At 41.3% G+C, this 25,607-nt stretch overlaps 1 protein-coding gene and 1 long non-coding RNA gene across 2 annotated transcripts in view; both read right to left on the bottom strand.

The window, feature by feature from the left end:
• LOC116335941 (butyrophilin subfamily 2 member A2-like) overlaps positions 1–25,607 on the bottom strand; it is a 144,752-nt gene that overhangs the window by 80,493 nt on the left and 38,652 nt on the right. The window lies entirely within an intron of this gene.
• Positions 4,225–5,029, bottom strand: LOC120433138. Its single transcript, XR_005608351.1, has 3 exons — positions 4,839–5,029; positions 4,630–4,741; positions 4,225–4,313 (listed from the first exon to the last, which is right to left on the bottom strand). It is a non-coding gene; the product is annotated as an uncharacterized LOC120433138 (long non-coding RNA).

The raw sequence follows: 25,607 nt of genomic DNA, 5'->3' as shown, positions 1-25,607 counted from the left end.
CCTGATTATGAGTAAAAAAAAATAACAAAACTTTTTGTAATGATGTTACAATCAGCCCAACTTTTATTTTCAAATGCAAAAAAGTATAATAGCCAACATACTGGACACTGTTCTGCTGAACAACAAACAATTATACTGTCACCATTGTTATAATCTTACAGTGAAACAAAGTCTCAGATTTAATTATTCTGAAACTAAGTTTAGGCTTTCCACAACTTTGTTTTGTACTTACATTACTTACAAAATCAAAATCAAATGTATTTATTGTTTAGTCACAAGTGCAGTCTCTAGTTTAAACAACACATTTGTTTTGCATTCAAACACAGGAGTTTGGTATGTTGTAATATTTTAAAGATGCTTTTTTCCAGTCCAGGCAGTACTGCCCGAATGACTGTCATGGATCGAGGTGATCCAAATATAAGTGCAGAAGAAAGTCTTTAACTTTCCTTAAGTACAGTGGCAGTGGATGTGGGTTGGAGATGCAATGAGCTTGAACCTGCAGGCGACCATCTTCACTGACCAACCATCTGTGACGGAGGACTCATCTCTCCTGTTGTCCTGCAAGCAAACAATCAGATTTTTTGGAACACGAACTTACTTGCTTTCTTAAAACATTTTTTTCTGCATTTACTATAGAACGGACCCCAATTTAGACGATCTCAGGCTCTCTCCCCACCGGAGAGGTGACATTCAATGCCCCACTTGTCAGTCTGGAGCCCTGACCACCACCCCACACACAATAATGTCATGTATATTTTTAAAAAGAGCACTATATACTTCACTATATACAGTGTAGACCCTCTAAACTAAGTTTGTGGGATATGATCTTTGAATAAATGCTGACCTGTTGTTGTTTGTTTACTTACACAGCATGTCTTGTAGAATTACAAGACATGCTGGAATTTTTTGTGTTCTCGGCTTGATGTGTACTTTGAATTGGAACAGTACTTGGTCTCTGACGTATCACAGGTCCACGAGACCGCAAGTACACACAAGACTGCATACACAGGCTCCGACAAATGCGTCCTCCTTTTCCCCAGAAGGAAACTTAGGTTTATATTACTCTTATTTCTCTTTCTTGGTCACAAAATAAACTTTTAAGATATTTTCATGCGAGAACCCAGATAGCAAGGAAACACTGAAACAACGTTGAGTCAATATCAGGCGATGTCATTGAATCAACGTTGAAGTGTGACGTTGACCTAACGTCACTCTTGCACCCTTATTTAATGTTGAAACAACGTCAGGTTTTGATGTTGAGTCAATGTTGAAACCTGGCATTGATTCGACGTTATATTTTCTAATACTGTTGACATTGAAACAATGTCAGATTCTGATATTGAAAGACTGTTGAGCTATGGTCTTGATTTTCCACCTCTTTCGCAGTTGCTTTTTATCAAAACAGTTAAATCATGACTGGAAATATATCTTTCTTCATAGGTATTTTAACCAATGCTAAACTACTGCATGTTTCCATAGATACTTAAACCACCTAAACACATAATTGTACTTATTCCTCAAATTGGACACCCTTTATTAAAATCAAATGTTTCACAATATATCATGTCAATATTAATATCCTAAAATCAGAAAGCATTGCATGTGATGTAACAGAGAGAAAAAAACTAAACAAAAAAAGGGCAATAGACATGTTTCGTTTGCCAAACACTTTATTAAAAGACAGTTTCCTATTTAAATTTATATGTTTCACATAAGTTTTTAGTTTTTACTCCGGGATGGGGATGGATGATGTGCGTCCTGTGCCACCCATACGATCTGGGGCGTATCGGAGCCATAGACATAGACACTAGATCCATGGACATAGAGTTCGCCCCTAACTGCTGTGTCAGGCCATCTAGGACAAAAATACACACACACACACAAAGAAAAAAAGTGAATTAGAGCACATGAATAAGCTCTTGTTAACTGTCTTCAGCGGGGAGAAAGTATGTAAACTCCCAGGCTGATAAACATGAAAGTCGCCAGGCGTAAATCTGCAAACTGCCACATTTGATTCCCAAAGCTATGAGTGGAAAAAGTGATAAGTCTTAGCATGGTGTGTCGTGTATCCTTTAAAACAAAATAAACATGGGGTCGTCGGGCTGTACAAACTACAACCCGAGGACTAAATAAGCTGAAGACCAAAGACTCCATCTCCAGATTAACTGGACATGAAAGTCTTGTTATTAAAAAAGACAAAGTAATATAGCAAAAACCGGACATAGGAAATGTGAAATGCACCCAGCAGATCAATCGATCCCTTTATTGTTCACTTTAGGCTCATAAAACTACAATAAACAGTAAAACTTACCAAATATGCATCTGCACAGCGCTGTATCTTTAAATGCCCTTTTTTGCTTTGTCTGGTCCTTGGTTTTTTCCCTGCCCAGTTTAGTACCGAGGCCAGCTCGTTTGTAATGGCATAAGCCATTACACGGCGGACTCGCACCTCCAGTGTGGTCCCTCCAATCAAGGCAAAGCGTCTCACCTATAGACACATTTTAAGAGATGGAATTAGCGCGCCTCATGTCTTAAATGTTTATGCAAGTGCTTGTGTGTGTAATCAACATGCCGTCGTTATGCATTTAAATCACATCTGACAGCTATTACACTTTATAGGGCCTGGTGGCGCCAGTGTCCGGCAGCTTCGCCTCTGTCAGTGCGCCCCAGGGTGACTGTGGCTACAACGTAGCTTGCCATCACCAGTGTGTGAATGTGTGCGTGAATGGGTGAATGACTGGATATGTAAAGCGCTTCGGGGTCCTTAGGGACTAGTGAAGGCGCTATATAAATACAGGCCATTTACCATTTATAGTTACAAAGTGTACATAACCTTTATATACTTACCATTGCCTTATTTGCCTCTTGTGATTGAAGAGCTGCCTCTGCATTATTTAGCTCTTCAATGTTGTGCAAGGGCCAATCCAGAGGCAGTACCCCAGCATCTAGCGATTCATTGCAGCCGGTGTTGGGGATGGCTCTGACCTCCTCACGGAGTTCGTTAACTGCTCTGGTCAGGTCTGACAGCATAGTTAACATCTTTTGTGAGGTCGCATCTGTTTCAAAGAACAATTCTAGAAAGATTAATGGCTTAAGCAGTGAGAGGCGAAAAACTAATATATCCATAAGTGATGGTGTAACATTCTGCATTCAAGTATAAGCTGTTCTAACTGCTAAAAGTGTTTACTGGTTTTTGCCTGTCACATATATTTGATATTTGTATATGTAGCTGCCATCACCAGTGTTTGAATTGTGTGTGAATGGATGGATGACTGAATGTGTAAAGCGCTTTGGGGTCCTTAGGGACTAGTTAAAGCGCTGTACAAATATAGGCCATTTACCATTTATACCATGGAAAATCTGAAATTCCAAGATTTTCAAACTTGCCTTGTAATAGTGGCCTCACAGACTCTCTGGAATCTACAGAAAAACAAATCACAAGATGACATTCAGGAGTATAAACTGGTATTTTGAAGATAAGAGTACAATGACATTGTGATTCAGCTTTAAAACAATTTTAAAAGCATACCATCTATATCTCCAAAAGTTGAATCTGTTCATCTGGACGTAGCGTTTTGTGGGAGAAACGTTTCGTCACTCATCCAAGTGACTTCTTCAGTCTCAGCTGACTGCAGGTTTCCCCAAACCTTATAACCAGTACATTTGCATAATGACTGAAACCAGCCCACTGAAGGAACAATGGGCTGTGAGGTCAGTTCCTTAATCATAATTATGCAAATTCCCATGGCCATTGATCAACAATCACTGACCAAAACCCACTGATCAAAGAACACTGATCAATGGCCATGAGTACCATTCACAGAGAGTTGGGGAATGGCTGCAATCACAGCATTGTAAGATGGCAAAGATGTACCCTTAGGCCCCTCCTCGATTCAGAGATGGTCTTTCCTTTTCACGTAAATGGCCTCCTTGACTCCGCGCTCAAACCAGCGTTCTTCCCTGTCCAGGATGTGTACATCCTCATCGTTGAAAGAGTGTCCACTGGCCTGTAGGTGTAAATAAACTATCTATATCTATAAATACCATCTATAGGGAAGGCCTCGACATCAGACTCTGCATGCTGGGGAGATCGCAGAGTTGTGTCGTTTTGTGTGTTCTGCCAGAGTGGTGAAAGGTGTATTTAGGAATACAGACAACTTGGCAAAAGAGTTTCCGTGTGTCACAAACAGATATGTACAAAGACACTAGACAGTATTTTATTACCTGGTATTTTCACTCGAGGTGCCTGGGGAAACCATTCTTTTGTGGGCTGCTCATCCTTTGAGTCACTGTATGTGTACAGGGGATTCGGTCTAAAGAAAAAAAGTTGAAAACGGTCATAAGTAATTACAAATGTGCTTTTGGAATATTATTTCCTAAAGTTACAGTTTGATTTATACTAACACACACACAGGAAACGGAGATGTGCAAGAAGGTACAGTATACAATGAATTTTTGAAGTGCACAAGTGTACACGGCTTTGCAGTTTTAAAAAGTTTACAAACTTCCACTTTTTGGAATATATTATGTGGTGATATTGCAGTATGCAAGCATCACAGATATGTACAAAAGACAAGATCGTAAATTTTTAGCAATCAAGGATATGTTTGTGAATAAAAAAAGTTTTACTTGTTCTTTCTTTTATGACTGGTCTGAGTTTCAGTTTCGGACTGAAGGTCAGACGTATCACAGTGTTCACTTAGATATTTCTGAAGACTGCGTTCTGCTTCGTGAAATGTGTCTGGAAGTACAAACACAATGTATGGCCAGACAAAAATTAGAACACGAAAAACTTCTTATTGTTACATTTATACAACACCAATCCAGATGATACCCACCATGGCTTATTAGAAGTCGGACTGGTACATAGGTGAGCCATATTGCACCAGGATGAACTCTCCTCTTTACTGCGGCGTGGATCCTGAATGTGTCTTGCGGAGGATATGGAGGCCATGACAATTTCTCCCCATTTATTCATGAACTAGGGACTATTTCTGTACCACCAGTGCTGAACTGCACAATGCACCAGTCTTTCATTTTCATCTTTTTTTAATTTGGAGTCTTTTTTTGCCCTGTCTAGGATAAACAGGAAACAGATAATTACAATATATTTCATAGTCACTACAAAACTTGATCTATTGACTGAACTAAATAATAATTAATAGCACAGTGTGGCGTCAAAAAAGGCGCACACCTTTGACGCTGCGTTTTCTCTGTTTTCCTCGTCCACACGTAAATGCTAAAACGGAGTTTTTGAAAATATCCACCTTGGCAGGCGTCTTTAAAAATCTCAGTTTTCAGTTAGCGGAAACGCAGTTTACGTGTGGACAAAAGGTGCAAACGCAAGTTAAGTGAGCGTGCAACGTAAAGTTTGAATTGAGTGCGAATTGAATCATTAAAAGTAACAAAGTCATTGAACATGTTTATACAGTTAACTTTACGTTTATCAATCATATATCACAGATTTACCATTTTTTGTAGTACTATGCTAAAAACTACTACAGACCGAAAGTCTGGGTCAAGCGCCGAGGCGACGGCAAGAACAAAGGAACCCTCGAAGCGTTAAAGCTAGCTTTGTAAGGGAATATAACGGCAAAATATGAAACGAAAATGTTTTCTTTGTTGATATACTTTGTTCGCAGTGCAATTTATTTGTTGCCGGGTTGTAAGATGAAAGTAGACACAATTTCTGGCTCCCACATTTTGTCCGAAACTGTACTTTACGACTTCTTTTTTTTTTACTGTTATTCATATGCTACCGTGGAAATAACGAATAGAACAAAATTCATTCATTCTTACCTTATACTAATCGTGGTGCAGGCCAGTGCAGTGCATGAACTGTTGCAATCTCCGGTCAATTCCGCTGAGAGTAAATCAAAGGTCCCGCTCTACTGTACAAGACAATGGCTACCTGGAGGGATGTACCAATGTGAGAGGGGTGCTGCGGAATAGTCCAAGTGATCGCTGCTTTAATTTCCCGGTCAACTATACACAAATTGCACATCGACATGATTTTTTAAAGCTGGTGAACTAGACCAGAAATCATTGATAACAAAAGATCAATAAATCCACTTTCTCCGGTACTTTATACCCGCTCAGTTGCAATGCAATTTAACGCTCAACTACAAATCAATGGCTTTTTGATGGTGGCCGGCGCCGAATGATGGTCAACTATAAATAGACGTTTTCTCGAAGTTGTTGTTGTCGCCTGGTCGACTACAAATAGATCAAATATCAATGACAAAAAAACAACGTTAAATCAACATCATTACAACGTCCGTATAGTAAGACCGTCGGTTTACCACAGTATTTCAACGTTGTTACAACATTGGCATTTCAACCCCGACCATATACGACGGATCGGATGAAAAATCAACATCAATTCAATGTCGCCTTGCTATCTGGGAATGTAGCTGTGTAAAGTTCAAATATCTGCTAAGTTTATTAAGATACCACATATATGGAAAACTGCTCCGACGTTTTTGGAGACCTTCTGTTCCGCTCTTAATTTTACTGCAATATAGGCGCTCTTTGTAGTGAGCTAATTTTATTTTGAAATTCGTTTTATTTTGAAAACCAGTTTCGGGAAGTGACGGGAAGTCAGCCATGTTTGTTTAGTTCCTAGCGGATCACATGTGGGGAAATTTGATCCAGCAACATCTGCCTTTTGTTTGTGCCATCGACACCACCGTCTGTAAGTTTTCATATGTACTGAATTGTAGGATTGTATTTTATGTATATTTTGTGGAAATATTTGCTGTAGATGAATACTTTAGTAGTTGTGTGCTAACGCTAATGGATGTGTATTGGAATCTAATTTTGTTGTGCTAATGATGCTAAGTTAATTTTAGCTATGTTATTTGTATTTCAGTTTTACTCCATGAGGAAATACTTACTAATTAAAAGGAGTTGGACGCTACATCCTGACTTTGCGCGTTATTTCAAGTGGAGTTAGGCTACTGCTGAATTGTGTAGCATACACACACAAGGAGAGCAGGATACCTTCGTTACCCACCAGTGCGACAGCTGACCGGGAGGTAAAGGCTCACTAGATCCAGCGAGAACAGCGAACTCCTGGAGCATCGTTTTTTAATTCAAAAAATCAACAGAAGATTTCACAGACAGATTTTTATATAGGGTTTTTAAAGCTGTGGGGTTATTTTTTAAGTAACATGAGTCCAGAAGCAGCAGCAACACCAGGCTAACACTAGCTAGCTAGCAAGTTCATAAACCTGGTGCTAACCTAAGGGAAGCCACAAAGTCAGTAAACATGTACTCACCAAATCGGCGTATCAGGTAAAGATCCACAGCAACGAAAAGAATAATCTCTTGAGCTGAAGATTCTCCAGGTTTGCTCAGCGTATTCCAGAAAAAATGCTGGCACCATGAACATGCGGACTGATCTGTGAGAGGGAGGAGGAATGTAGTGACGTGGCATTTTCAAACCACATTGTTTTATCCTTCTGCACTGAGAAGCAAAATTTCCAGCTTACTTAGTTTTTCTGAGTTAAGACAATGCAAATAAATTGAGCTGATCGGCTTTTTTGAATAAAAAGTACTGGTAACTTACTTAAACTGAGTTCTAATAACAAACTGATAAAAATTGAGTTCAGTCTACTTAATGTTTTTAATTAAACACAATATTAGATTTTACAGTGTAACTGAATATGTATTTTCCTATTTTGGAGTGTTGTTTGAAATGGATTGTTCAAATCCTACATAGAACAAGTGCAGAAACTAGAGATGGCACAATACCACTTTTTTATGTCCGATACCGATATCATAAATTTGGATATCTGCCGATACCGATATGAATCCGATATAGTGAGTTTTTTAATCAATAAAACTGTTTTTTTAATGTCTTGCTCCATTTTGTATAAGTTCATACTCAAGTTTAAATAAACAACAACACTAAAGCTATTCTGTTATACCTGTATGTAAAAAATACACTGCACCCAAAATATTTCATAGTTCAGGAATACTGATCAATCTAATAAACAAACCTACTCCATCCTCCCTATTCTGGTATTTTAAAGTGTACTAAGCAGAAATATTAAGCAACCTAACTAATAGGGTTGCAAACTCCCAGCAAAGAAAAATAGGGAAACACCCCCCACCCTCCACCTCATGATGCTTAATCGACGTAATCAACTTTAATTTGATGCAGTGTGGAAAAAAATGCACAGAAATAAATTATTTTTTCTAGAATAATTAAATAGATTCAACATCTTTCTTCTACAGATTTGCAGACTGCACAGATGGTACCTTCCCAAAGGAAAAAGTAGTATAGCTTACTAGGGTATATTAGACTTAACAGTTACTATATACAGTAATGGACTTCTATATATTTTACATCAGATTAAAACTTTTGGTGTAAGATTCAGATAATTATTTATTAAAAGCTAGACATTTTAAATGAGAATTAGAAAGAAAAGTATGTCTTTGTGCCCCCCTTTCCCTGTTAATGCCCTATTGGCCCCCCCGACTAAACTTTGCTAGATCCACCCCTGCACAGTTACCAGCCGTCAGCTACGTAGAAAAGGATCCTGGCGTACAAAGTAATATTAAATACATTCTAACAATAGCTTATCAAGGTTAAATGTGCTGCTGTTGTTCAGCCGCTGGTTTCCTCTTTCTGGTGCAAAGTGGGCCAAAAACAAAGAAGAGAGACGGACTTGCAACAGAAAAGCCAATCAGCTGATCATAAAGCAGTTTCATGATTGAAGTAGCAACAGGAGAGGGAGAGAGAGAGAAGAGGCAGTCGCTCCATATTAGAGATGGCACGATACCACTTTTTTATGTCCGATACCGATATCATAAATTTGGATATCTGCCGACACCGATATGAATCCGATATAGTGAGTTTTTTAATCAATAAAACTGTTTTTTTTAATATCTTGCTGCATTTTGTATAAGTTCATACTCAAGTTTAAATAAACAACAACACAAAAGCTATTCTGTTATACCTGTATGTAAAAAATACACTGCACCCAAAATATTTCATAGTTCAGCAACACTGATCAATCTAATAAACTTAAACCTACCTACTCCATCCTCCCTACTCTGGTATTTTAAAGAGTACTTAGCAGAAATATTAAGCAGCCTAACTAATAGGGTTGCAAACTCCCAGCAAAAAAAAAATAGGGAACCACCCACCCTCCACCTCATGATGCTTAATCGACGTAATCAACTTCAATTTGATGCAGTGTGAAAAAAAATGCACAGAAATAAATTATTTTTCAAGAATAATTAAATAGATTCAACATCTTTCTTCAACAGAATTGCAGACTGCACAGATGGTACCTTCCCAAAGGAAAAAGTACTATAGCTTACTAGGGTATTTTAGACTTAGGACTTGCGACAGAAAAGCCGATCAGCTGATCATTAATAAGTTTCACGATTGAAGTAGCAGCAGGAAGGTGAGGGACAGAGATGCAGTCGCTCCATATATCGGTTGTTAAGCTTAACGTGGGTACGCTTTACAAACATTCAGAGATTAACTTACACACTTGCTTTACTTCTCTCTGGGATCACTCCCTCTGAGATGAAATGCTGGTTTGGTAGCGAGGCTACAAATACACACAGCTGCTCAATCACGTGAGCATACTGCTCCGACGTGCTACGGTTATGAGGCGAGTTACGCCATGTCGCAAGTTTTCTGAGGTGCTTTTTTGATATTTAATGGATCGGATTACATTTTTTATTTCTCTCCAATATCCGATCCAGTAATTTACGTCAGTATCGGACCGATACCGATACGTAATATCGGATTGGTCCATCTCTAGCAGAAACCAAGAATTCATTTAAATGAGTTCATACATTGTGTTACAAACAAGTATTACTGATTTTCCCGGAGGAACCCACCCAAGGGATTAATAATGTTTTATCTAATCTAATCTTTTATCGAAATGTTAATTCTGAACTACACTTCTCAGCCTATTTTAGCTCTCTGTCTCACAGACAAAGAGGAAGGACTAAAACTATCAAAAGAAAAGAAGAATTGTGCATGAAAACATACTAAATGAGGAAATGCATTTGCACTGTGAAATAAATGAGAAGATGCACAAAGTCATACAAGACTTCTAGGTAGACTTCTTTCTTTTTTTTCAACTAATGATTAAAAATAGAATTTGAGCAAAAGAAGAACTGTATTTTGAATTGTTTAATTATTTTAAACCTCTGAGGCTGTCATTTGTATTAAACTAAAGAAAGAAATTTTTTTTTTTTAAGGGGTCCTTTCTGCCCTTTTCAAAAATACAGTGTTAGGGTAGGGTTGTCATCAGAGGGTTAAGAAAAAATATACCAGGATTGTAGCAGTTTACTATGCTTTACAATTTACTTTGAAAATTTGCATTGCACATGCTAATAGCTAATATATTTAGTAATTCCAATCTAATTTGTTCCCAGAGTTAAAAAAAAAAATATATGCAAAACTCTTGCATTAGAAAAACTATGTACAATTTACTTAAGATGACAAAGTTAGGGCAAGTTAGTCATTATAAGTACATTGTACATGGAATAACTTGATTTTTCTGACTGAGCAATAACTAAATGATACAGTTCCACTGACATAAACATTTTAATTTCAGCTACATGAAAATACATTTTGTGGTAACTTACCATTTTTAATATTGCTTCTTACAAATTTAATGGAACTTAAATACTAAATTATTTTTTGTCATCCTTAAATTTATACTAGTACAACACTTCTTAATTTTTAAATATAAGTAACGTGTTTGGTGTTGTTTAATAATATTTTAAACAATGTGAAAAGTTTATATTAGCTTGTTACAGAATTTAAAACTTCAGTAGCCTTACAATAAGCTGATAATGCGCAGTATCTAAGCTATTCCTAGGACTGTGCTCTTCTGGACAGAAATCTCAGATGTTGTTTGATCTGCTGGAGCCACTCGCCTAGCTTGGGAGTCACAGCACCTAGTACTCCGATTACCACTGGGACCACTGTTACCTTCACCCTCCACATCTTCTCGAGCTCTTCTCTGAGCCCTTGGTATTTCTCAAACGTCTTGTGTTTGTTCTTCCTGATGTTGCTGTCAACCGCTACATCTATACATCTATCCTTCTGTAATTATTGGAAATGTACGATCTTTGCCCAATAAGATGGATGAGCTAACGTCGCTAACCTGGTCACAGAGGGAGTACCGGCAATGTAGCATCATGATGCTAACGGAGTCGTGGCTAACACCGCTAACTCCGGACACGAGCGTGACACTACCGGGATTCCAGATGCTGCGAGCGGACAGGACGAGAGAGGCGGTAAGAGGAAAGGAGGGGACTGGCAGTGTTTGTGAATGACAGATGGTGTAACCCTGGGCACATCACTGTAAAGAACAACTCTGCAGCAGAGACATTGAGCTGTTAGCCGTTAGCATGCGTCCATACTACCTGCCCGGGAATTCTCGCATGTTATCGCGATAACAGCGTATGTCCCCTCGGCCAACGCGGATGCAGCCTGTGACTCTCTCCACTCTGTGGTCAGCAGACTGCAAACACAATCTCCGAGAGCCCTTCTCATAATATCAGGGGACTTCAATCATGCCTCACTGGACTCCACACTGCCCACCTTCACCCAGTATGTGACCTGCCCAACCAGAGACAATAAAACACTGGACTTACTGTATGCCAATGCTGAAGAGGCATACAGTTCATCACCTCTCCCTCCCTAGGCAGATCTGATCACAACCTGGTGCACCTTGTCCCTGTGTATGAGCCCTTAGTGCGCAGGGAGCCACCAGCCACCCGCACAGTGCAGAGATGGTGGGAGGAGGCGAGGAGGCTCTTAAGGATTGTTTTGAGTCGACTTTGTGGGAGGTGATCTGTGACGACCACGGAGAGGACATCGACAGCCTTACTACATGCATTACTGACTATATTAATTTCTGTGTGGATAACACCGTACCTACCAGGACTGTACGGTGTTTCTCCAACAACAAACCCTGGATTACTTCAGAAATTAAAGCTGTCCTCAAGCAGAAGAGGAGGGCCTTCAAATCCAGAGACAAAGAGGAGTTGAAAAGGGTGCAGAGAGAGCTTAGGGGACTGATAAGGAATGGGAAGGACAGCTACAGGCAGAAGATGGAGAACCAGCTTCAGCAAAACAATGTTGGTGAAGTCTGAGAGGCCTCAGAACCATCTCAGGTCACAAACATCAGAACGCTCTGCCTGGGAGGGATGTGAGGTGGGCAAATGAACTGAATCATTTCTTCAACAGATTTGATTCAGCCATGAGGCAGTCTCCAACATCGGCTGCAGACTCACCCACCCCCACTGCTGCTGTTCCACCTCTGACACCTCAGACACTTCACACCTCCTCTATTCACCCTGCTCACTCCTCCCCACCCCAACAACAGCATCCAATACACACTCAACACAAGGCTCCAGCCTGTCTCTCTCAACCACCCAGGTTCGGAGGGAACTGAAGAGGATTAAAGCCAAGAAGGCAGCGGGTCCAGATGGCATCAGCTCGGGGTCGTCAGGTCCTGCGCGGACCAACTGTGTGGTGTGATGGAGCACCTCTTCAACCTGAGCCTGAGGCTGGGAAGAGTCCCACAGCTCTGGAAAACTTCCTGTGTTGTTCCAGTGCCAAAGACTTCACGCCCCAAGGACCTCAACAGCTACAGGCCGGTGGCTCTGACATCCCACCTGATGAAGACCCTGGAGCGGCTGGTCCTGGCTCAGCTTCGGCGCCTTGTGAGCTCATCACTGGACCCACTTCAGTTTGCCTACCAGCCTGGCATTGGGCGGATGATGCCATCATTCACCTCCTACATCGTTCCCTCGCTCACCTGGAGACCGCTGGGAGCACTGTGAGAATCATGTTCTTTGATTTCTCCAGTGCCTTCAACACCATTCTTCCCTCGGTTCTGAAGGACAAGCTGGAGAACTCTGGAGTGGACCATCACCTCACTACCTGGATTTTGGACTACCTCACCGACCGACCACAGTATGTGAGGACTCAGGGCTGTGTGTCGGACAGGGGTCGTCTGCAGCACGGGGGCCCCACACAGGAACGGTTCTGGCTCCGTTCCTCTTCACCATCTACACTGCAGACTTCTCCCACAACTCCACCCAGTGCTTCCTGCAGAAGTTCTCTGATGACTCTGCAATAGTCGGCCTCATCACTGATGGGGACGACAAGGAGTACTGAGGACTGACTCAAGACTTTTGTGGACTGGTGCCAGCTGAACTACCTCCAGATCAACGCCAGTAAAACCAAGGAACTGGTGGTAGACTTCGCAGGCACAAGCATCCTCCACTGCAACCACTGAACATCCAAGGTATGGACATCGAGGCTGTGGACAGCTACAGGTACCTTGGTGTTCATCTGAACAACAAACTGGACTGGACTCATAACTCAGACGCCCTCTACAGGAAAGGGCAGAGCAGGCTGTACCTGCTTGCGGAGACTCAGGTCGTTTGGGTGGAGGGCCCACTCCTGAAGACCTTCTATGACTCTGTGGTGGCCTCAGCCATCTTTTATGGTGTGGTCTGCTGGGGGCAGCATCTCTGCTGGGGACAGGAAGAGACTGAACAGGCTGATCCGAAGGGCCAGCTCTGTTCTAGGATGCCCTCTGGACCCAGTGGAGGTGGTGAGTGACAGGAGAATGGTGGCTAAGCTGTCATCCCTGTTGGACAACATCTCCCACCCCATGCATGAGACTGTGACAGCACTGAGCAGCTCCTTCAGTGGGAGACTGCGGCACCCACGGTGTGGGACGGAGAGATTTCGCAGGTCTTTCCTCCCCACTGCTGTCAGACTCTACAATAAAGACTTTTGCAGCTGATCAAACACACAAACCCACACATGTGCAATAAGACTGCTATACGTGCAATTCTTCTTCTGACGAAGTTGTGTTTTTGTATTTTCCTACTCAGTTGTATATAGTATTTGTATTTCTGTTTTATTCTATTCTATATATTATTCTATTCTATTTTATTCTATTGTATATAGTATTTTATTTTATTTTATTTTATTGTATTTTATTGCATTCCAGTGTTTTCTAATTTCTGCTACATAACTTTGCACTTTTGCTGTAACAAAACAAATTTCCCACCTGTGGGACTAATAAAGGCCATCTTATCTTATCTTATCTTATCTTATCTTATCTATCACTACAGCTGTCTTCTTCTGCTTGTCTTCCACCACTATGTTCGGTTGGTTAGCCACCACCATTTTGTGCGTCTATATCTGGAAGTCCCACAGGATCTTAGCTTGGTTATTCTCCACCACCCTTGGGGGGCGTCTCCCATTTTGACCTCAGGACTTCCAGGCCATATTCTGCACAGATGTTTCTGTATACTATGCTGGCAACTTCTTCCATGTATGCCCTGCCTGCTAGTAGGTTGCATCCTGCTGTTATGTGCTGCATTGTCTCAGGGGCATCTTTACACAGCCTGCACCTGAAGTCTTGCCTGGTGTGATTGACCCCAGCCTCTATGGCTCTTATGCTCAGAGCTTGTTCCTGTGCTGCCATGATTAGTGCCTCTGTGCTGTCTTTCAGTCCAGCTTTGTCCAGCCACAGGTAGGATTTCTGGATATCAGATCAATATTAGCCACCTCCTATCTGCCGGTGGTACATACCGTGCAGGGGCCTGACCTTCCATGATGGTTCCTCCTCTTCCCCCTCTTTCTTGGGTTTCTGCTGCCCTAGGTTATTCACTGAACACACGGTCAGTTGGGTCCATCTTCTTGATGTATTTGTGGATGTTCGTTGTCTCATCCTGGACTGTGGTGCTGACACTCACCAGTCCCTGGCCTCCTTCCTTCCACTTAGCATACGGCCTCAGGGTGATGGATTTGGCCTTTGGCCAGCCTATTATCCCAGCAACCTACCTGACCACGGGCAGGGCGGAGGTGTTGATAGCCCAGATCTTGTTCTTACCATTCAGCGGACTCCTCAGGACTTGCCTGACTCTCTGCAGGTACTTGGTGGATGCAGCTTCCCTAGCGGCCTCTCATGGTTCCCATTTGCCTGTGGTATCCCAGGTACTTGTAGCTGTCCTCTATGTCTGCAATGTTGCCTTCTGGTAGTTCAATCCCCTCAGTTCTTACTACCTTTCCTCTCTTCGTTATCATCCAACTACATTTCTCCAGTCCGAACGACATTCCGATGTCATCGCTGTATATGGCCTCTGACAGTGGACTCATCTCTGTGCTTGTCCTGCTAGACCTCAGTGCTGCATTCGATACTGTTGACCATAATATCCTATTAGAGCGATTAGAACATGCTGTAGGTATTACAGGTACTGCACTGCAGTGGTTTGTATCATATCTATCTAATAGACTCCAATTTGTACATGTAAATGGAGAGTCCTCTTCAGACACTAAGGTCAATTATGGTGTTCCACAGGGTTCAGTGCTAGGACCAATTCTATTTACATTATACATGCTTCCCTTAGGCAGCATCATTAGAAGACATAGCATAAATTTTCACTGCTATGCAGATGACACGCAGCTCTATCTATCCATGAAGCCAGGTAACACACACCAATTAGTTAAACTGCAGGAATGTCTTAAAGACATAAAGACCTGGATGGCCGCTAACTTTCTGCTTCTTAATTCAGATAAAACTGAGGTTATTGTACTCGGCCCTGAAACTCTTAGAAATATGGTATCTAAGCAGATTCTTACTCTGGATGGCATTACCTTGGCCTCCAGTAACACTGTGAGAAACCTTGAGTCATTTTTGACCAGGACATGTCCTTCAACGCACATATTAAACAAATATGTAAGACTGCTTTCTTCCATTTGCGCAACATCTCTAAAATTAGAAATATCCTGTCTCAGAGTGATGCTGAAAAACTAGTTCATGCATTTATTACTTCCAGGCTGGACTACTGTAATTCACTATTATCAGGATGTCCTAAAACTCGCTGAAAAGCCTTCAGCTAATCCAAAATGCTGCAGCAAGAGTACTGACAGGGACTAGAAAGAGAGAGCATATTTCTCCTGTTTTGGCTTCCTTCATTGGCTTCCTGTTAAATCCAGAATTGAATTCAAAATCCTGCTCCTCACATACAAGGTCTTAAATAATCAGGCCCCATCTTATCTTAATGACCTTGTAGTACCATATCACCCTATTAGAGCACTTCGCTCTTGCACTGCAGGCCTACTTGTTGTTCCTAGAGTATTTAAAAGTAGAATGGGAGGCAGAGCCTTCAGTTTTCAGGCCCCTCTTCTGTGGAACCAACTTCCAGTTTGGATTCGGGAGACAGACACTATCTCTACTTTCAAGATTAGGCTTAAAACTTTCCTTTTGCTAAAGCATATAGTTAGGGCTGGACCAGGTGACCCTGAATCCTCCCTTAGTTATGCTGCAATAGACGAGGCTGCCGGGGATTCCCATGATGCATTGAGTTTTTCCTTCCAGTCACCTTTCTCACTCACTATGTGCTAATAGACCTCTCTGCATCGAATCATATCTGTTATTAATCTCTGTCTCTCTTCCACAGCATGTCTTTCATCCTGTTTTCCTTCTTTCACCCCAACGGTCGCAGCAGATGGCCGCCCCTCCCTGAGCCTGGTTCTGCCGGAGGTTTCTTCCTGTTAAAGGAGTTTTTCCTTCCCACTGTCGCCAAAGTGCTTGCTCATAGGGGGTCATATGATTGTTGGGTTTTCTCTGTATTTATTATTGTGCTATCTACTGTACAATATAAAAGCGCCTTGAGGCGACTTTTGTTGTGATTTGGCGCTATATAAATAAAATTGAATTGAATTGAATTGAATTGAATATCCTGGTGGTGTGGATCAGTGAATCAATGTCTCGTTAACTTTTGCCATGCAGCTTGACGTTATCCATGTACAGGAGGTGGCTGACAATTGCTCCATTCCATAGTCAGTATCCATAGCCAGGCTTGTTAATGATCTCACTGAGGGGGTTCAGGTCTATGCAGAACAGCAGTGGGGACAGAGCATCCCCTTGGTAGATCCCGCACTTGATGGTAATTGTGCTATGGGCTTGAAGTAGGCCTCCAGTGTTGCACTCCACATCCCCATTGAGATCCTGATGAAGACTCTTGGGGTCCTGTTGATCTTGTATAGGTCTAGGCATTCCAGGATCCATGTGTGGCATTGAGTCATAGACCCTGTTGAAATCAATCCAGGTGTCACCCTTTTTTATTGAGTAGTCAGAATAATCAAATACACAGTAATCTGTCATCTAAAGTCAAATGAAAAATAAACATCTGGAATCTGCTTGTTAGAAAGCCCACTGTTTTCACTTTGTTTGTGTCGTGATTCATTTATTGATAGTGTTTTCGCTGTGCAATTTGATATGTCCTACGTCATTGAACTCACCATGTCTATGCTGACGCTCCTTGAATGCACCACCTTGTACCATGCGGTGGCTGCTAGTTTGCCTTCTCTGCTGCTGATATCCAGTATTTCCCCTTTGTCCTTTCACCAGCAACCTGTGTTCTCTTGGTTTATTGCTGTGTGTGAATGCCAGAAGGTCTGACCCAAGAATACAGAAAAAGTAGCAACATAAAGTGTCCTGAGATCTCAGTAAAATGTTAATCCTTTAAAAAAAATTGCAAATCGTTGTATCCTACCACCCTCCAAGGAAACAGGTGACCTTCAGATTGAGAGCGTCCTCTGCAAACATCTCCAGTGGCATCCAGTGTTTAGATGGCACCGCTCGGTCCTTAGCAGGAGATTTCTAACACATAAAAAAACAGCCTGCACACAATTTGGAGAGCAATCACTTCACTTGTAAAATAAAACATGTATCTCTACCAACAAATCATCCCTAATCTCATTTGTATATAATTAAATAAAAATAAAGTCATATGTCCCAAAGTGTTATCTTCTGTCTTTACATATCATACATCTAACAGATCTTATTGACCAATAACAATATATCAAGAACAAAAATACATTTCAGTGCAAATCAAATGAACCATGAAAACTGTCTCACGTGGTGTGTTAGCTAAAACCTCACATGCAAGCACATTAGCCCAGGGAGCACATGTGGGTACGCTAGCATACTTTTTACAGGGCTAACACAGCTAAGCAATAGTTAACAGCATTTACAATCACATTTCTGACAAACATCGTATCCTGACTGGTTTATAAAACAGAAACCGGACTGTGAATCACAATTCAATTTGCATAATTCGAGACTCACCAGGATATTCTTCACAGAATATATAATTTCCGTGGCTGAACACATAACAGGACTGAACTTCCACAACAGCTTTTGTAGGGCTGTGCGATATGACCAAAATCTCATATCCCGATATTAAGACATCTATCGTCCGATAACGATATAAATCACGAAAATGTAACATTTTCTGTAAATTCTGTGAATGTCGGGCAGCTCGACTTGCATGAAGTGTTTCCAGCTGGGCGTCACGTACCTGGAGTCGAGTGTTTTAACTGATGCATGAAACGATACATTTTTAGACATAGGTTGTAACACCCGCCGTTTTCTTTGTGAGTATTCATTACACAGCGTGCTGCGGGGAAAAGCCTGTTCTAACGTTTGAGTCTAAGGTTTATTTTTTAGCACCTGACGGCTCTTTTTTGCTTCTCATCCGTAAATACTCTGCCTCTTTCACGTGATTCAGTTTATTTTGAAAAGTCTCAACAGGATCTTGAGCTTTATTGTGAAAGGTTTATGTGGAAAATAAACAAGCGGACACGAGGTGGTTTTACCGTCGTTGTTGCTAACGACAACGCATACAAACAAGCGCTTGTCCGTCTGTAGTGTGGTTGTACTAAACATAAGAGAAAGAGAGAACTTTAGGAAATTAATATAGCCACTACAGTGACCATCAAAATAATGAAAAAATATTGCCGTAAACAGTTTATTTTGCGACACCACGAAACAAATGATAGCGTAAAATGAAACGATAGACGTTTTTCTATTGTCATCCGATATATATCGTTATATCGAACAGCCCTAAGCTTTTGCGCCTCTAGCTCCGTGCAGGCGGATGCAGTGAAAGAAAGTTACCACGCCCTTCAGGACTTCAGGACTGACACCTTGTGCGTGTACGAGCACGCGCTCATGCACGTTCATGCACGCGTGTTCACTCATCCGAAAAAGTTACGCTTCCGACCTCAGGCCGCACCACGCACGCTTTGTCTCCTAGTGGGGGCATGTTTTAATTAGGTTTATCTGTTTTATAAAGTGCAATGCCTTTGATGTACATTGTCACATTGTAAACAACAGTGCTTTGATGCCTGTTTCAGACTTTATGACACCCTGTATCTCGAGAAATGGGGAAGATGAAGTGTTTTTGTCTGTCTTTCAGGATGGGGGAAGAGGGATAGAGGTGATAAGGGATTGTGAACTCTTTCCTTGGGATTAAGCCTGACACCTACGGACATGTTCGTTAGTTTGTGTATTTCACCGTCTAAATTTCAAATTGTTTAGACCAATGGTTCTCAAACTTTTCACAACGAGTACCACCTCATAAAATATAGGACTCTTGAAGTACCACCCTTATGACTGACATTAAAGTACAGTAGTATAGGCCTATTTAACACCATATACAGTTGGTGTTAAACGAGACAATTTTATTTCTTATATCAGGGGTCGGCAACCTGCGGCTCTTTAGTCCTTAAAGTGTGGCTCCGCCTGGTTTGGGCAAATAAATTAGAAGTATTTAGCTGAAGTGTATTTTATTTATGTTAGTTCTTTTTAACTTGTAGATCTAAATTGGAAGATTATTGTGATAATGAAATATAAAAATAAAATTATATTCTATTATTTTTTCATTGCTCAAAATAAGAGTCACACTCGCGGAAGCTTGGTATACCCCCAAACGCCGTGCATTTATCGAGACTTTCAACCCCAGGTAGGCCAATTATGGATCTTCGGATCCACATTATGTCAGCAGCTGTTCTCCACCGTGAACTATGTTAAAGACAAACACCGTTCACGCCTGACAGATGACAGCTTACAGTCCTGCGTAAACTGACTTCGTATAGCCCCAATTTGCGGACTCTGTGCGCAGAGGTTCAGGAGCAGAAGTCCCATTGTAAACAAATCACAGCAGACCCGACGATGTTTCCATGAACATGCTTTTGAGCATCTCTTTATTGAGCACTTTTCACACACGGTTGCTGTACGCATACAGCCGGCTGTAGCTTTTCAGCTCACAGCCCGACATACACCACCAACAACACAACAGCACAGCAGTGAGGTGTAATTGCGGGTGTCGCTCAGCAGGGGCGGATCTAGAGAAATTTCCTTAGGGTGGCATGAGGGTGGCAAAGAAATCAAATGGGGTGGCAAAATCAAAGCCTTTTTTTCCCCCCAAACACATATGCAGGTGGTTACATATGGTTAAAATGATTCAAATGCAGTAAGTATACACGTTTTTCATATAAATATAGTCTATAACTTAATTATTGTCTGTAGCCCACATAATTACACACTTTAGTTACATAAAACATGTGAGTTTTGATTTTATGTACTGTATAGCCTGTATAATAAATAAATATGTAGCCCAATAAGTATAAAATCCAGAAAGCTACACAACATGGGGCAGTTCATTTACAAACACAAGTCTAACTTAAGTTTCACACTGTTTTTTGTTAGAAAACAATCACATTGTTACATGCTTAAATTACACAAAATGTCAGAAATCTGCACTGTCATGAACAAAAATTTAAACCTAATTTTTCATGATTTGTTGGATTAACCCACTGAGGTCTGAAATACAACCGGCCATTTTTGACTCCTTTTGAGTTTACGTTTGTATTTCACCCTCAAATTGTTTCATTTTATTTTTTCCCCCTTGCCTTGTTTGGTATCATTATTTTCAGCTCAACTGAATTTAGTTGTTTTTTTCACTGACATACTGCATTAGTATTACTGATCTGAAATCACACAAAGAACTTAAAATCTTAGTAGTATTTTTTACTGTAAAAAAAAACCCCACAGACATGTTGAGTAAATTTTTATAACTTGAAATGCAAATATAAATTGTACTTTTGTAAACATATACAACTATTTATCTAAAAATCCAGCCAATACACCTGCCGTTTTTTTCATTTTGTACAACCATTTAAAAATATTACTAAAACTAAAATGAGAGAACAATCAGGTTTCGCAATAAGATGCACACAAATGATGTGTGCCAGTAAAAAAAAAAAGTTTGTCTATGAAAAGACAGAGGAGAACAGCACAGGGATAAACCTGCAGGCCTGACAACAGGAGGTGTATCACTCCGCTGGTTTTCTACTTAGTGACAGTGTTTACATTGCAAATGTGCCTTAGTGACATTCATTAGTGCCCTCACTGATACACAAAACAAAACGACTACACAACAGAACAACTACACAAGACAACACAACACACTAAGTATACACTCCACACTAAACGTCACAAATCTCCCACATCTAAAAACTTTCTCTCTCTCTCTCACACACACACACTCGCTCGCTCTGTCTCGCTGCCATTACTGTCACTCCCAAAACTCTCCCCTCTTCCTAAACAACCAAATCCCACGTGTTGACTTTTTTTTTTTTTTTAAATTGGTTGATTGGTACATTTTTCCACCGATAGGAAAAGAGGTGGCTTTTTTCTTTCTTTACTGTTTTCGCGCTGTCCTTAGAAAACGCTTAAAACACACACACAAAAACGTGACGACAGTATTTAGAAAAAAGCGTGGCTTATATATATTATCATAACTCTGGATTTACTGGCCTGTAATTAAAATTTAAAAACTTTGAAGTCAGAACTTTCAATATGGGCTGAAATAGAGACTCAGCATGGCTGCAGCTTGTTGCAGCTTAAAATAGTCATGTGATTTGGAGGTGCAGCATGTCTGTGGACCCCACAGGGTTAATAACACTCACCTTCCTTCCATTTCCAGAGTGTAACATCCAACCAAATGTGTAAAATCCGAAATTCCAATGGTGTTGTTCAAAATGTGCTCTGGCACAATCATAAGCATCGCTTGCTACTGAAAACAAGAAAAAAGCCGGTCCTGCTATGGGCTGAACCATTTGTTAACGGTGGAGAGGGGGGACACTATGCAATATATTCAGTTTTAGCATTTATATTCACTGTTGACTGTAACTACGCTCAAACTGTTAATGCTATCTTATTTTAATAAACAACACTGTCATATGCAAAACTGGGGTGGCAAGGGATCATTTTAGGGTGGCACTTGCCACCCCATGCCACCCTTCTAGATCCGCCCCTGTCGCTCAGGTGTATCCGCCTCCCCTGCAGCGGCGCCGCAAACCACGCCCCGCCGCACGCATTAACCAGGTAAAATACATATTTAGGCAGAATTTTGCAAATATCTATTTTTCATTTTTCAGCAGCATAGTGCTTTTTTCCAATTATTTTTAAGAGTCAGGTCAAGGCTCCAACAGCCCAAAGGCGATATAAGGGTGTGTGACTCACAACAGTTTTTGTTTGCTACATGGATCATTTTAGTTCAGCTGGGTGTCTTTCCTTTTGTTATATTTCTTTAAGAGTTCAAAATGTGTTGATTACATAAATATAATTTAATTTTCTCTGTAGCACTTCATGGATTTCATAAGCAGCACACCTTAGTTGTTCACACAAAGCATAAAGATAAAAAACAATATATACAGTGTTATCTTCATTTTAGATGTCAAAAAGTATTTGCGGCTCCCAGTGTTTTCTTTTGCGTGGAAACCGGGTCCAAATGGCTCTTTGGGTGTAAAAGGTTGCAGACCCCTGTCTTATATGAATGTTATTTATTTTAACTGTTATAAACAGTATGTGACAAGTGATAATAATAACAACTGTACTGCAGTAAAACATTCACAGCAGGTGGGATATCCAATCTTTAGGTGATGACCTGATGAATCCTGCTTCCAGTTCCAAACTACTCTGAGTTTATTAAGGCTGTTGTGTTTAACTTGTTTTAATGTTTTGTATCTTGTTCTATTTAATCTGAACAAGCCCATAAAAACAGTCAGTGATCACTGTCGGCCTCTCTCGGTTTTAATCACTGTTAATTTTAAAGCTCAGTTTTTAAAACCTTACGATGTAACTACAGCCCCCACCCAAGGGAAATACACCACTCTGAAGGCGCTGCTGCTGTGGCGCTACTCCCTCTCCGACGGAGAGTAGGCCAAGAAACTCCTCTCTCTCTCTCGGGCCTGGGTGATGGTACCGCTCTTGAGCTCATGGAGAGCACGCTGTCCTTGCTAGGAACGGATGACGGCGGATTCCTCTTCACTCACCTCTTCCTCAGACAGTTGCTGGTGCGAGCTGGCCTCGCCAACTCCCTGCTGCTGGCCACAAAGGATTACCGCTCACTCGCAGAAGAAGCAGATTGCATTCTCCTGGCGGCATCCAGGCGATAGTTCCAGACTCACCGACGGCATCTCCGGCGCCCCCACTGATTCTCCCGGGGGCCTCCAACTCATCAATGGTGGCTGGGATCGCAGCACGGCGGCACCACGGAAACGGGCTGTTTTTTTTACCATCAGCGTGACAGCGCCGTGCCGTCTTTGCAGTTTTAGGGCCCAGGGAAACGAGTCACGACCGCTGGCGATAAGGAAAGGCTGCTATTCATAGAGGACTCATGCTCAGGGAGACGTTTTCTGGTCGACTCCAGCTCCCAGAAAAGCCTCGGGAACTCTCGTATTGTCTTTACATACCTCCACAATGGTAGATTATTTAATCTTAAAAAATTGGAGATTTCCCGCACCACCAGCGGTACCAGTGGTCTAAACCAGAATCACTGGTTTAGACAAAATACGCATCGACTTTCGATGCCATCTTTAAAACATAGATGTGCAATACATTATTTAATTTTGTTTATCAACCGCTGTGTGTATTTTGGTTTTCAGTGTGAATTTATACAAACAGGAATTACTTTTGTAAATGCAGGATCAAATTATTTTAATAATGCTTTTTAGACACTGATCTGGAAGATAAATGTGTGTGTTAGAAGCAGCTTTGCTGGATTTGTTTATAACTTGGTGAAACGTAGTGTGAAACTTTTTTCTTAATTCAGTATTTTTACGGGTTTTAACTGTGTGGTCTTTCTGTCTTTCTGGAAAATGTAGGCCAACTTGTGAAATGAGAGCATGCACCGCCCCTCAGAACTGCCAGCTTTGCTCATTTCATGTGTCTTCTGTTAATGAAACTAATTTTTTTATGGATCTTAATATTTAGAGACAATAATGAGATACTGACCTGTGTCTCTTTAAACTGTAGATGTTTAATTCTAAGGCTACATATTATTTATCGCTCACTGAGTCTGCTGGGCATATGCTATGTATAAAGGTTCTGGACCTTTCCAAAATGACATAGAAGTAGTGATGCGCGAATCATGAACGAATCGTTCAATACTCGAGAATCACTTTACTGACTCGTGAATCATGATTCACAAGCGCAACTGACTCACTGACTCATCCCTGTTGGTGTTAGCAAACTAATTTCATTAGTAGAAATATATCTAGCTTATAATTCAAATTGTGAAGAAAAACACAACATCCAGTATCTTAACAAAAACATTTCTGCTCTGAACTGGAAGAAAAAACCCTGAGTAGAAGCTCACATCAAGACAACAGCTCCTCGGTTCACAGTAGCATCGCTCTGCTAACATGCTAACAGCACATTTGAGCTACTCACCCCCTCCCTTCCTGTGCTGAATCGTAGGGGAAGCAAATCACTCATGACCCACTAACCCCCTCCCTCCTGTGCTGAATCATAGCTTAAGCAAATCACTCAGGACTCACTAACCCCCTCCCTCCTGTGCTGAATCATAGAGCGCGCAAATCACTCATGACTCGCTCACCCCCTCCCTCCTGTGCTGAATCATAGAGCGAGCGAATCACTCATGACTCGCTAACCCCCTCCCTCCTGTGCTGAATCACAGAGCGAACGAATCACTGGCCGTTTATCAATGCCCAAGTACGCGAGTACGTACTCGTGTGCTCGGTGAGTACGTACTCGCCGAGAACGCACGGGAGTACGTACCCGCCGAGAACGCGAGCACGGACTCGTGGGCCGTTTCTCAATTCTCAAGCACGCGAGCACGGACTCGTGATTTGTACAGTCGGAACACCAGCGTATGTGATGATGTCACAGGTCCGGAGTTTTTACTGCCATCCCCTCCTAATTTAACTGTGAGTAACATATTATGAAGCTTAACTGTAATCATAGCCAAACCGGTTTACTCAGGAACAAATAAAACACTGAAATGAACCAAACATTAACATTTAGAAGTGATCTACGTGACTTATATATCATTTTTAACCTCAGTAGTGAAACCTCTATTAATAAAAATAGTGTACATGTACATACGTGTACATACCTTAATAAAAACAAGCAGGTGAGATGTTAGAACGCTTTTATTTCTATTCTAGTGGACACTCAATACTATAGACAGCTGCTGGGGTTTCTTTAACCTGAGTAGTGAGAAGACCATGAGCGGGGGCGATGTGCGGGAGTCCGCTGTTGAGTTTTGGACGAAATGCATTCTGGGATATATAGCTGTCCCAAGTCTACACCGATGCATGCTCGATAAAATGGGCGGATCGAGAACACATCCGGGACTTTTTCGCGTTCTCGGCGTGATGCGTGCCAATTGGAACAGTACTTGGTCTCCGACTGATGACGTATCACGAGTACACGAGA

Source organism: Oreochromis aureus, linkage group 3 (genome assembly GCF_013358895.1).
Source record: "Oreochromis aureus strain Israel breed Guangdong linkage group 3, ZZ_aureus, whole genome shotgun sequence".
Lineage (NCBI taxonomy): Eukaryota > Metazoa > Chordata > Actinopteri > Cichliformes > Cichlidae > Oreochromis > Oreochromis aureus.
The sequence above is the reverse complement of the archived record's forward strand: the minus strand, read 5'-3'. Positions and strand labels throughout refer to the sequence as shown.